This window comes from Stylophora pistillata, chromosome 11 (genome assembly GCF_964205215.1).
Source record: "Stylophora pistillata chromosome 11, jaStyPist1.2, whole genome shotgun sequence".
NCBI classification, from domain to species: domain Eukaryota; kingdom Metazoa; phylum Cnidaria; class Anthozoa; order Scleractinia; family Pocilloporidae; genus Stylophora; species Stylophora pistillata.
Window position 1 is genome coordinate 8,840,813 of NC_142529.1, and position 13,899 is coordinate 8,854,711.

The 13,899-nt window shown below is 39.9% G+C and overlaps 2 pseudogenes; both read right to left on the minus strand.

Moving 5' to 3' along the window:
- Positions 1-254: 254 nt before the first annotated feature.
- Positions 255-5,112, minus strand: LOC111337689 (kelch-like protein 24; annotated as a pseudogene).
- Positions 5,113-8,741: 3,629 nt separating this feature from the next.
- LOC148719897 (kelch-like protein 11) lies at positions 8,742-13,578 on the minus strand (annotated as a pseudogene).
- Positions 13,579-13,899: the final 321 nt, after the last annotated feature.

The following is a 13,899-nucleotide window of genomic DNA, read 5'->3' on the forward strand; positions in this document are numbered from 1 at the left end:
TTCTCCTGATCTTAATGAGTGATTCAGTGATAATAGACTTTGGAGAAGTTAGATCGCAGTCACTCTTTGGGATATAATGACCAGATTATGCATGTACACTTGTACAACTTAAACAATAAGCAATTATTGGATGAGGTTGGGCATTATATCATGAATTGTCAGTGCAGAGGTCCGAGTTAATATCTGCCAAAGGCAAAGGCTGAGGCAGATAACACAGATAAAAGGTTTGAGAAATCATGATATCAAGCAAAACCCAAGTTCAATAATTGTTTTATTCTACAGTCATTAAACAATCTGCAAAAGAATACACCCGTGAGTTTGCAAAAGTTTGAAAACATTAACATGGACAAAGGACTTGGAGACCAGGCAGATTTGAACTTGACCTGATAACCCAATATCTGTTGTAGATATTGGGTTTTCATGTCAACTTCATACAGTATTGTATATTGACAGTATGCTCTGGACCAATCAGAGTTACATAGTAAGTTTAATGCATAATAATAGTTGTTAATGGTTAACTACAATGACGGCAAATGTCTTGGCATGCTCTTATGCCTTTGAATTGTTTCTGATTACTCTCAGTTATTTACCCCCCCCCCCCCCCCAAGAGCTCTACACTAACAGTAACCACTAGCCACAGATTAGTAGAAATTCAGTTTTGGCCAGTGGTTTTTTACTTCCACTGGCCAGTTTGACTAGTAAACAAACTGAAATTGTCATAACATCTAAGATGTCACTAGCCACTTGGCTAGTAAGTTGCAAAGTTGGTGTCAAGCCCTGCCCCCCCCCCTCTCTCTCTCTCTCTCTCTCTCCTTTATTACTACCAAGCAACATTGTTTGAGGGAAAGAGGGGAACTTTCTAGTAAAGTTATTTGCATTAAAATTATAAGACAAACTATTTTTGTCACTCTTTGTAGTTAGACATGGATCAACAGCCAGCATGATGGAAATATCTCTTATTCCCTCCAAATGCGGGAACTCAAGTAACATTTCAACCATGTCAAGTCTGATCTTTGCCCGTGGCACTGTAGTGCCTGCAAGAAACTTAAGGCTGGAATCCAGCTGAGGCTTAAAGCAACTCAGTATACTGTTATCATAAATAGCTAGCTGAGAAAAAAATTTGAAAAAGACGGAAATGAAAAAAAATTCTTTTGTTGTAGTGACTATGTAAATTTATTACTTAATCTTAATACCTTTAACAGTGATTGATAACTATTGATACTGTAAAATTAGGTAACAACTGAATACATATATTGATATACATATAAATGGTTAAACATGCTGTGTGAAGGTTGTTTCACCTTAATTAAATACCCTAAAGTCCCTTAAAATCTAAACATACATATAAATATATTCACAAAAAAAGAGGAAAAATTAAGATAACAGATAACTGAATATTTTTACATAAAAAGTGGGGAAACTTTAAAAATAGGAAACCTTCAGAATAGCTAGTTGTATGCCTAGCTATTTAGAATTCCTTTTATGTTAATTTACTTAACCACACATTTAGAGAGGCATTAATTAAGTTAGCCATCTGAATTAATTCAAATAGAAAAACCAATTGTGCTTCGACGATTATTAGTTCTAATGAGTTTTTTGTACTATGTCAATTTTGAACCTTATGACTATTGTTATAATGTTGATATGTAGTTGATAAACATATCAATAGGTTATAAAAAGCTTTAGGGAGTAAACTGTGTTAATGCTGAAACATAAAAAGATAATAATAAAGAAAAACAGCTAGTATCACAAATTTAATAGTCAATCCCTAAGTTGTGCGACTGAGGTGCTACTGATATTTCATGTATCTGCCTTTGAAAAGTCCATTTTGAAGTCCACTTTATGTGCTCCATTGCCTGATCAATGTCACCCTAGGGTGACAGTAATTGTTTTGAATTAAACTCTTCTGTGTTTGATCTTCATGACTCCTCTGTTGCTAGTTTCCCATCTCTATTTTAACAACTTATCCTCAGACAAATATAAAGTGGTCTACGATATGGATTTTCCCAAATCCTACTAGACTCAAGCCATTAGAATTTTATGTTTATTTATTCTTCATTCAATTTCTACTCAAGGCAGCGTAAATTTCAGAGAAAAAATTAATGTCCTCAATCAAGCACACTAAACTAATTGCACAAATAGTTGATATACCCAAGAATACTTTCTGTTTTACCACAATATTGGCAGTGTAATGTCGAAATCTGATTGCTTAATTTGCCATTGTTGATAGGAGTACAGACAACGCTACTTGTGTCAACATATCACGCAACATGTCAGGCACTGATAGAATCATTTTATTTAACAACAATATTGTAGTAGAAAATAAATGGACAGAGGTTTTGTGAGGTCTGTATTCTTATCGACAACAATTTCTCACTACAGTAGTCATAATTTGTTGCGGATATACTTGGCTGCACCTCACGAGTCCACAAAATTTTGACCACTGATGATGAAGGTAATCAATCAAGTCATCCAAGAGTCATCTCACCCGAAGTCATGTTCCACGAGAACCTGAGTCATGTTGCCCCCCCCCCCCCCCGCAAAAAAAAAACTAAGTCACCAGAAGAAACAAGTACTTAAAAGATCAGACTTTAAGAGTACAGATCACGCTAAACCAATTTTGATTTGTTAACTACCTAATTGTAATGAGTCACCTCCAAAGGAAAAATTAACCAAGGGGCTTCTCCCCAACAACACTGAGTCTATCCAGCACTCCTTTGGAAAGCTTCAGTACACACCCACAGAATGTGTTCTTATTTCCTTTCTTAAACTTCGTCACGGGTACGATTGTCCTCTGAATCCACTTTGCCTTTGTTGGATCAAAACATTCTATATTCAGTTCAGCTTGATTTTGTTCATTCTTTCCACCTAGGACATACAATTTTTGGTTGAGACAAATCATGTTGCCATATTCACAAGGAGCATTCAAGCTCCCAACAAGTTGCCATTCATTTGTTAAAATATTGTACATCTCACATGTTTGCAATAATGAGTTTCCCTCTCTGTGCCTTCCACCAGCAACAAAGATTTTTTCTTTCATGGCCACTCCAAAAGCACCGCCTCTTTCTTCCTTCATATCGGCAATTTCCTCCCATGTGTTTTCCACAGTGTCAAATCTCTCAGCTTTAGCAACGAATTGACCTTCCCAAGGCCCCCCACCAATCACATGGACATGTCTTCCAGCTGCAACAACACAAGCATCAGTTCTGTAGCCATCGTGAGACAAGAGAACTTTCCCATGCACACAGCTCAACATTATATCTTATGACCGTGGTTTTGTCTTCACCATCAACCATCCCCACAGCATAAATTTCTCCTCTAACGACAACCATCTTGTAGTCAGCATCGTCCACGTAAAGGTCCAGTGTAGACCAACTGTTAACAACTGGATCATATCTCATCACATTGTCAGCAGCTTGAAAAGCATACAGCTGGCCACGACATTTAACAACGGGGTCAGTTTCCAAGTGCTCAGGGCAGCCGTCGGGCCTGTCGGCTAAACGCTTCCACTCGTTCTTCTCAGGAAGGTAACAAAAGAGGTATCCACTTCCACAAGCCACAATAGCGCTTGTTTCGAACCCTTTTCTCGGTGATTGAGGTTGGCTATCTTCATCTGAAAAGGTGGCCCTCTTCAACGCATCCAGAGCAGTCTTTAAACAAACAAAGTTTTCTCGGACAAATTCGTTCGTCACGACATCAATTAAGTACTCACCCGATAAGAAGTCCATTCGAACGTCACGAAACAACTTTTCCAATACTCCTTTCCGCTCACTTTTATTCTGTTCAATCCACTTTAAAATTATCTTAAAAACATCTGCTTCCACTTCGACCGCAATGTCATCACTTGATAGCCACCGTTCCGTTTCTATAACATCTAAGCGTAAGAATTCAGGCATTGTCGCTACGGACAAAAAGTTTGAAAGGATGAATTCCTGACTATTATCAATAAGCTCACCACAATCGTATTTCTCAGCAAAAATAAAAAGTTGAAATGCAGTTAGACATGGACATTTCTTGATCCAAAAATCGCCCCGAAACTGTTTTCAAGCTCGGCATCATCAGGTAGTTCCCAGCGGCGATCAATTCCTTAGCATTCTCCTGAGTTACTTCCACAGTTCCTGTGTAGACGAATTCCAAAATATCTTCCATAACAGATCCTGAGATCTCCTCAAATCGAACGATTCCTTCTCGATTCTCCTTCATGTCGCTCTGCAGAAGCTTGCAAAAGAACGGACTTGCGGCGGAAAGAACATTTCTGTGAGCCTTAAACTCTCTGTCGTCGTTCGTCACCAAAGTAATGTCGCACAAATAATCTTGTTTTCGCTGAATGTTCAGGCGCTTCATCAATTCCACACAGAAAGAAGTTTGCTCAACTGCTGACATTGGCTGTAATTCTTCCATCTTCTACAGGATACCCTTGTTTGCGAGGACAGATCCCTCCAATTATCTATTAGCGACGAAGATACCGAAAGCGGAAGTTCTTTGCGTCTTACTAAACTCTCCCGCGAGTTTCAATCCCAGGATCCCCTAAGAGACGAGTAGGAAAAATCGACGAAGCTTACCCGGTTTGAGATGCGCTCCAGAAACATACGATAAGTAAGAGGGATTAAGTGAGAAAAACGACGTGAACACGCCCATTTGTCACAGGTTTGGAATACAAATTAAAGTATCCAGCTCTGCTTCTCTGGTTCACTTCTTCAGTCTTCCTCTGTCTTCCTCTAGCCTGCAGTGCAGGCAGTTTTGGTGGTTTTCATCTTTCGAGTGTTTAGCCGCCGTGTTGGATTCGCTGCAGACCGGCAGAACTGCGGCGAGAATGCGAGAATATCGGAGTGGGTGGGGGGACGGGGAAGAAAAACCATTTTTCTTTCCCCTCCCCCTCCCTCTCTCCCTTCCCCAATTTTTCTCTCTCCCTCCCACCAGCTGGGTAACGTTTTACCTCGCCCCAACTTTCCACTGTTTTTCTAATTCAAGATGGCGGCCAGAACAACCGATGGAGATATCCACTCGCCCCGCCAAAATCCGCCTGCACTACAGGCTAGTCTTCCTCAAGGCCCACATCGAGGCAAATTTGGAATGGAACGATGACTTGGGGAACAAGATTTACACGGATGTTATATGAATGCCTACACTATTAGGTGATTATTTGGATTATGCATGTCATTAAAAATACGTACCTTCTAGTTTCTTTTTTCTCTGTTCTGCGTATTTTTTAGCTAAGTATTGACCACTTTCAAAAATGGCTGCCGGATTAATATTCTTTTGTTTAAATTCAAATTAGCCTTTCTGGCCTCGCTTAAGATAATGTATTCTTTTGAATTTTATACTGGAGAACGACGCCAGAAAGGCTGATTTAAATTCAAACAAAAGAATATTAATCCGGCAGTCATTTATGAAAGGGGTCTATAATCAACTTGACTTCTCTACTATCATTAAAAGCGAAAGGTAGCTAGATTGCATCAAGAGAAAATGATTGCAACTGAAAACATTCCTTCACCTTGGCAATTATTTCTCTTTACTCTTTGACACTTAGAGGACTTGATATCGAATTTCTCCCCACATTATCACCCCAAAATCACACAAAGACATGTGGGTATAACAGCATAGATACCCCATCATAGTAAGGCCTTCTAGTGTTCTATGGTCCCCTCATTTTCAGTTAAGAGGCAGTCAATTTTCTATTGTCCCAGCTTTATACTCCGTTGGCGAATGGCGAGAACTGACCCCCCCCCCATTTCCCTTGAAAATCATCTGATCCCCTGAAATCCTTCACCCCCCCCCCCCCCCCGCCGGGTTAAATTTAATAACTGATGACTGATTGAAAAGCATTGTGGGCATAACGGCATAGGGATTATTGATTGGGATGACAGAAGGACCCTATTGTTCAAACATTGCAGAAATATTGAGTTACATGTAGAAGGAGTTGTTTTCTTTCCCAGGAATTCCACTTAAATTTCACTTTTGCAACGAGAATTTATATAAAAACAGAGCTGCGAACAAAAGGAGAATAATACTTAATCACTGAAGGATAGAAAATTCACTATGATTTTCAGCAAAACGTGCGAAATTCGATTTGACTGAATGACTTTAAAATACTTGCCAAATCCCATTTCGATAAAAACAAAAAAACAAAACAATCATTCACATTAAAGGTATTATATTCACAAGTTTTCCCCTCGCTTTTTCTTAATGACGTAAATTAGCAATGTTTATCCATTCAGTTAGTGCAGTGTTCGCTTCATTTCTTCAGAAAATCATAATACCTTCAATAAATCAAGACTTCACCTGTTCGGCTCGATGAAAAAGGGGTCAGGCGTTCCAGTTTACCGAATTGAATTATTTTCGAGACATTTTTTTCGAACTATAAACGTTGCATTTCGAGTTTAGGACTCCATGTAGCTTAAGACGCTTTTTTTTCTTGACAATGATTTCTCTCTCTCTCTCTTTTTTTTTTTTTTTTTTTTTTAAGATTTTACACTTTCTGTTATTTGCTTATCTGGTTCCTGCACCTCATCATCTAACCTCAGTGTGTATTATTACTCTTAACGGGTTTTCGGTTTGGAGGAAATTTAATCCTAGATTTGAGGAGTATTCTACGTCCTGGTAAGCCCCATAGTAGGTCCATTCATCCATCCACGCAATGATAAGTCCGTTATGACTCAGAGGAGGAATCTCTGGAAAGGTGTCTAATAGGAATCAAGTGTGATGATTTAGCAGTCTAGTGCCTATAAATGCCATGTTGCATACAGAGTTTAAGTATGAGATTGACAACAAAAAGTGGCCGTCGTAGGATGACCTTTGGTCTTTTTCGGCTCTTCCTCGGGTTGATCTTTGGACAAGTAAAAAAAAAATCATCTTGTATCATACACGATGAGCTTTCCCTGCACGCCCTTTGTCGTGAACGTAATATTTAAGCTGTTTTATTTCGAGGCTGTAGTACGTTTGAGGGACTACTCCCCAGCAACCTTTAGTTTGTCGAGTAGTTCTCTGGTGAGTCTCAGAATACAGCCAAATAACGGGTATGAGGTGACTGGTATTTTTGTTGTAAGGATCCATGTGTCCTTAGCTGTGTCAAAATATTCAACACTCGGTACAGTTTGGCCCCTCTCATTTCTTCAACCCTGTATGTATAGCTTTCCTTTCAAACTAACCATACTTCCGTTGTATCGTGGAAAATCCAAGCTTGCAACAAGTCGCCATTGGTTTTTTTGACGTATTGTACATTTCGCAATTCTTCTATATTTCCCCAGTGCATAATCCTCTAGTGACGAGGATTTTCTCTTGAGAAGCCACTCCAAAAGCGTTTAGTCGTACTTCGAGCATGTCTACAATTTCCTCCCATTTGTTTTCAAAGGTCAAATCTCTCAAACCCTCGAGGCCTACTCTGGGGCCTTAAGTAGCCGTACCTTTGGGCAATTTAAGGCGACTTAAGCAAATTGGTAGAAAAAACGTTGCGACTTTAGGCGATTTAAGGCGACTTAAAGCGATTTTATTTGACTGAAGTGATAACTCAAAGTTAGCAACAGTCTCCATAAAATTTAAAAATATTTGCAGAATCCCTTAGAATAAACACAATATAATTAGAGTGGGGTGAATGCATATGGGGTCAATATCACCCCTGAATCACACATTAAGGTCAGGAGAATAAAGGGAAAGATCACTGACTGAGGAAGCTTTTGATAGTAAAACAAATTCTCCTTGTCAGCACCCTATAAAATGTATAGAAAACAGTATGGAGAATATGCCTACTGATGTTAGGCTCTAAAGGGTTAATGAGCCCATTAACACAATGAAGAGTCGCTTTTGACTGTAACGATGTCTAACAGGAATCAAGTGTAATGATGTAGCAATCCAATGCTTGCCACGTGCCTATACCTACCATGTTGCGATACAGAGTTTAATTATGAGATTAACAACAAAAAGCGATCACCGCAGTATGACCTTTGAATTTTTCCGGCCCCTCCTCGAGTTAATCCTTAGAGCAGACAAACAAAGATCATCGTGTATCATACACGATGAACTTTGTTTGCTCGCCCTTTGTCGTGAATGTCATATTTAAGCTCTTTTATTTCGAGGCTATAGTGCGTTTGAGGGACTACTCCCTCGAGTAGTTTTCTGGTGAGTCTCAGAACACAGCCAAACAACGGGTTTGAGGTGACTAGTGCTATTTTTGTGCTATTTTTGTCTCTAACAGTGTCAAAACATTCAACACTCAGTTCAGTTTGGCCTCTTTCATTCCTTCTCCTAGTATGTATAGCTTTACTTTCAGACGAACCATACTTCCGTAATATCTTGGATCATTCAAGCTTGCAACAAGTTGCCATTGGTTTGTTGACGTATCGTACATCTCGCAAGTTTTCAATAATTCCTCATTGCGTAATCCTCTAGTGGCGAGGATTTTCTCTTGAGAAGCCACTCCAAAAGCGTTTAGTCGTACTTCGAGCATGTCTACAATCTCCTACCATTTGTTTTCAAGTGTCAAATCTCTTAAACCCTCGCGACGGATAACATTGTGTTTGGATCCTTCCTTCCCAACATACACAGATGGATGCCAGCTGCAGTAATACGAGCATTCACTCCACACACTCCACCAGATGAGTGAAGTACTTCCCATGTGTACGACTTCGCATTTCATTAGGTAAGCTGGTATAAAAATCCAATAAAGGAGAAATGCTTATACCTACTCTACACCATAATCTACATATTAGGCTCTCTAATTCCACAGCTTTTAAATTTCTGGGAGACTACTCCCCAATTGCGACAATCTTTAATTTGTCTAGTAGTTCTCTGGATGGTTTAAGAGTAGTGCCAGTGAATTCATATTTATTTCTTGGGTCGATGATGACCACTGGTATGGTTGTTTTGTGGATCCATTAGTCGTTTGCAGTGTCAAAACATTCAACACTCAGTACAGTTTGGTTCCTCTCATTTGATCCACCCAGTACGTACAGCTTTCCTTTCAGACAAACCATATTACCATAAGAACGTGAAGCACTGAAGCTCGCAACATATTGCCACTCGTTTGTCGATGCAGTGTACATCTCAGAAGTTTCTACGCTCCATGTCCAGTCTGTTCCTCTAGCAACGAAGATTTTTCTTTTACAGACCACTCCAAAAGCTTGGCTTCTTTCTTCTGGCATGTCTGCGATTTCCTCCCACTTGTTCTCCACGGTATCAAATATCTCAGCTTTTGCAGAGTAATCCCATGTGACTTGATTCCTCCCACCCAACATGCAGAGATGGCTGCCGGCTGCAACAACACAAGCATTCTTTCTGCACTGTCCATGAGATGTGTGAAGTGTCTCCCATGTATACTTCTCAACATTGTACCTCTTCATAACAGTTTTCCAGGGGTCACCTTCAACAGCATAAATTTTTCCTTTAACAACGGCCACCTTTGCAGAATCATTGCTCAAGTTCAGCTCGGACCAAGCGTTAAAAACTGGATCGTATCTCTCTGAATTTTGACAGACGGAGAAGGTAAACAGCTGACCACGGAATTTAATCATCTGAGTTGAACGGACATTTATGTCCTTCAGACCATCTGGTAAGCACATCCACAGTTCCTCTTCAGGGAGAGAACAAAAAGTGTACTTGCCACCACGAGCAACAATAACATGTGTATCATATCCTTTCTCGGTGACTTCGGGAGATGATCTTCGTCAACAAAAGTAGCCAGCTATCTTTACAGTAGCATCTAACATCAGCCTCAAAACAAACAAGTTCATTTGTCACGACATCCTCCAGACATATATGTGCACGATCCTCGCTGTAAAGCACTATTTGAGCAATAGTGAAAATCAGACCTGAAAAAATTCAGGCCCGTATGGGATTCAAACCACTGACCTCTGCGATACTAGTGCAGCGCTCTACCAATTGAGCTAACAAGTCAACTGGGAGCAGGCCATGAAATTAATTCTACATAAACCCGTAAGATGATAAATCAAACACAACAAATATATGAAGTTCATATACCTGAACTGCGGTTATGAAACGTGTATGTGCACGATCCTCGCAGTAAAGCACTATTTGAGCAATAGTGAAAATCACGCGAAAGAAAATACAGCCGAACGTGACCAAACAATTCTTCAAATGCTGCTTTTCGCTCGTTCTTTCTGAAGTTTACCAAGTCTAATATGATTTTTAGGACATCTGCTTCCTCTTTATATTAACCGTAATCTCGTCGGACGGAATCCATCTCTCGATCTCTTTAGCTTCCAAGCACAAAAGTGCATCCATTTTTGCCGCAGAAACGATGTTCTTGTTAATAAAACGCCTGCTGGCGTTGATAAGCTCGTCACAATCGTATTTCTCAGCGAAGTAAAAGGTTGAAATACAGTGAAGGTTGGACATTGCTCGTTCCAAAAATCGACCAGAAACAGTTTTCCTGCGGCGACCAATTCCTTGGCATTATCCTGAGTTACTTCCACAGTTCCAGTGTAGATGAACTCCAAAACATCTTCCATTACTGATCCTGAATATCCTCCGAACCCGAAAAATCCCTTCTCGATTCTCTTTCATGTCGCTCTGAAAAATAATAATAATAATAATAATTATATATTTATATTGCGCAAATTAACATGTGGATATGATCAAATGCGCATCACAACACTTTTCGGGGGACTTTGGCCGGACTGCATCAGCAGTTTACAAACAATCGAAGGAAACTTATGTGAAGATGCCCCCTCCCCCCCAATTCCCAGTAAACAGGCCAGACCACATCACAGTAATCTCGTGAGTGGGTTCTTTAACGTACCCTGCCTAACCAAATTAACTAATTGATAGATGCAGGAGACGGGACCTACGGTTTATTCGTCCTTATCCGAGAAGACTAGAATGTCCATCCATTTCTTGATATTATAGAAAGGTAGCGCATTCTCCTCAGTTATTTTAAGACATTGAGTGTTGGTCCGGCCGGGGCTCGAACCATCGACCTCGACCTTCCGCACAACAGTCCAGCGCTCTAACCAATTGAGCTAACCGGGAGGCGGTTAGCTCAATTGGTTAAAAAAAGCTTGCAAAAGTTCGGACTTGCGGGGGAGAGAACATTTCTGTGAGCCTTGAACTCTCTCTTATCTTTGGAAACCAAAGCAATGTCGCACAATTAATCTTGTTTTCGTTGAATGTGGAGGCGTTTCATCAGTTTCACACAGAAAGACCTCTGTTCGACGCTGACATGGGCTGTATATCTGTCAAATTTCACAGAATTTTAATTCTTAATGTCCGTGGGCAGATTCTGCTCAAACCTCGCTTGGGAAAATGATCGAAAGCGGGAGTGATGATGGTTCCCATTTTTCCATACGCCCGTTCGGTTGCTTAGTCCCCTGGAAGACTCTAGAGACGAGTAGAAGACTTGGAAAACGGCGCTGGTCTTTATCTTTCAGGACGATCTTTGTCACTGGTATGGTTGTTTCCATTCCTCTTTCGAACTGTCAAAACATTCAATACAGTATTCAACACAATTGTTAAGCGGTCTGTAATACTAAAGAAAGTTGAAGTATTTTTCAAGGGGAGCATTGAGATTTGTCTCCGACAGTTGACTGCAAGGAATGTAATGTGTACTTTACCTTTTAAAGTCTCGCTTAGGAGCAGAAGTTTTCTATCGATTTTTCCTGATAGACTTGTTCTTGGAAAATATAACGTCTTTTGTGGCATTTCTTCAGAAAGAGTTCCATGGTCCTTTCACTTACCTACCAGCACCATAAATCGAAAGACCACAGGTCCCTTTAAGAGGGCAAATTTTTTCAAATGATCATAATTTTTTCAAATTATCCTCCTACCCGTGAGAGGTGAAATTATATGATTTTCTAGGACTTCCATCACTCACACGAACCCTGGACCCACCCTGGCACCATTCAATAAAACTAAATATGACTCGAACTTGAAGCACAATCTAAAAAAATATCTAGCTGTTAAAACTTATCAGAAGGTGGCAAAGGATTTTTAACCTGAAAAATGATTAGATTAAATTATTATCTGATGATTAGATTAAATTATTATCTGACGCTTGTGCTGTCAGAGGTGAACGTGATACGTAGGTGAATCTAGGAACCAGCGTGGGGCGTGATTTGCCTCCTGAAGTATACGTGACGTGGATTTTTTTCTTTCTTAAGTGAAAACCTCAAGATTTCCCGGAAAACTTTCACACGAGAGGAGAAATCTGACGGTTTTCCTTTAAAATAATTGAAAAATAACTTAGCAAAAGCAAACTGACATCTATAATTAAACTATTTTTGTAGTATAATCAGGCACAAGAGACCTGATTATTGGAAAGGTGCTACTTGTACAATTTTTCTACTTTACAACGAGTTCCATTCCCGGTTTTAAACTTGGCATTTGCTTCTCATCGTCCATGGAATTTTGGATTGAATTTGACTAACCCTGGGGTATTTCAACTTTTTCAAAGATTTTGTTTCAAATCTTACACTGAAAGACTAGTCATTGTTGATTACCAGGAGGGAGGTGTCCCGACTGTGCTCATAAATTAAATCATGGAAAGTTTCTCACCAGAATGCTAAAAGGTTGCTAAAAAATTGCCAAAAAATTCATTTATTGTCACCTATATTTCTTGATATTGTTATCTAAACGTTAATTACAAGCTTTATTTTTCGTTCTTCACAATAATTGCCAACATCGGTCAAGAAAGACAGCTTGAAACCTAACTTTGGAGAGCTGCTCGCAAATTTTGGTGAAATCTAAGGATACTCTTATTGTCTACCAAACAAAACACATATGGTTCATTTGATGTCATTACAGCCAATTATCAGTTGTAATATTAGATGAGGAACGAAATAGGACAACGAAACATGTCAAGTGACAGTTCGTGTGTTTAAAATGCTGATGAACAGTCAAGAAATAGTTTTCTATGAAATCGTTGACTTAATTTTTCGTGATAGAAAATTGACAGCTAATACATGAACTATTAATGAAGAGGGTGAATAGAAAATACTGACTAGTACTCCCTAATTGGACGACTGTGCACACTACTTAGGAACTGGGGGGTAAGTATTTTTGACTATGTCATGATAAAATTTACCTTTACCTGGGGAGGGGGGTTGGGTTGGAGGATTTGTGAGGATCACATAGTTTCCAGGGGAAATGGAGGGGGGATCGTTCGTGGCCAATAGATGGGGGACTATAAGAAACTGAAAGTCAGTGAGGGAGAATCGTTAGAATACTACATAGCCTAATGGGGGATCAGGTAAATTTTATCATGACATAGCCAGAAATCCTTACCCCCCCCCCCCAGGCGAAAAATGATGACAAGTCCCCAAGTGGCGAGTATAGTCGTCCAGTTGGAGAGCGCTAGTCAACATTTTTAGCAATCCAGACGGTTTAAAGGGTCGTAAAGTGACTGGGAGACGACACCTCTATAATACGAAGCTCATCTAGTGCTCCTTTGGAAAGCCTCACTGCATATCCAATGAACGGATTATATGTTGTGGAGATACTTTCCACTGGTGTGGTTGTTTTCTGGATCAATTTGTCCGCAGCAGTGTCAAAGCACTCAGCACTCAGTTCATTTAGGTTGCCCTTTCTCACTCCACCCAGTACGTACAGCTTTCCATTCAGCTGTACCATACTACTATACTAACGAGGAACGTTTAGGCATTGAAAAAGTTGCCATTCATTTATTGGTATATTATACATCTCGCAAGTAATTGATAATTTTCCTCCGCATAGCCCTCCAGCGACGAAGATTTTCTCTCGAGTGGCCACCCCAAAAGCGCCAGCTCTTTCTGCCTGCATATCAGCGATTTCTTCTCATTTCTCCTCCACAGTGTCAAATCTCTCATCATTTGCGAAATACTCCTGTGTATGTTTCCACCCTCCAATCATATACAGGTGTCTACCAGCTCCAACAGCACAAATATTGCCTCTACAATCTTGATCAAACGAGAG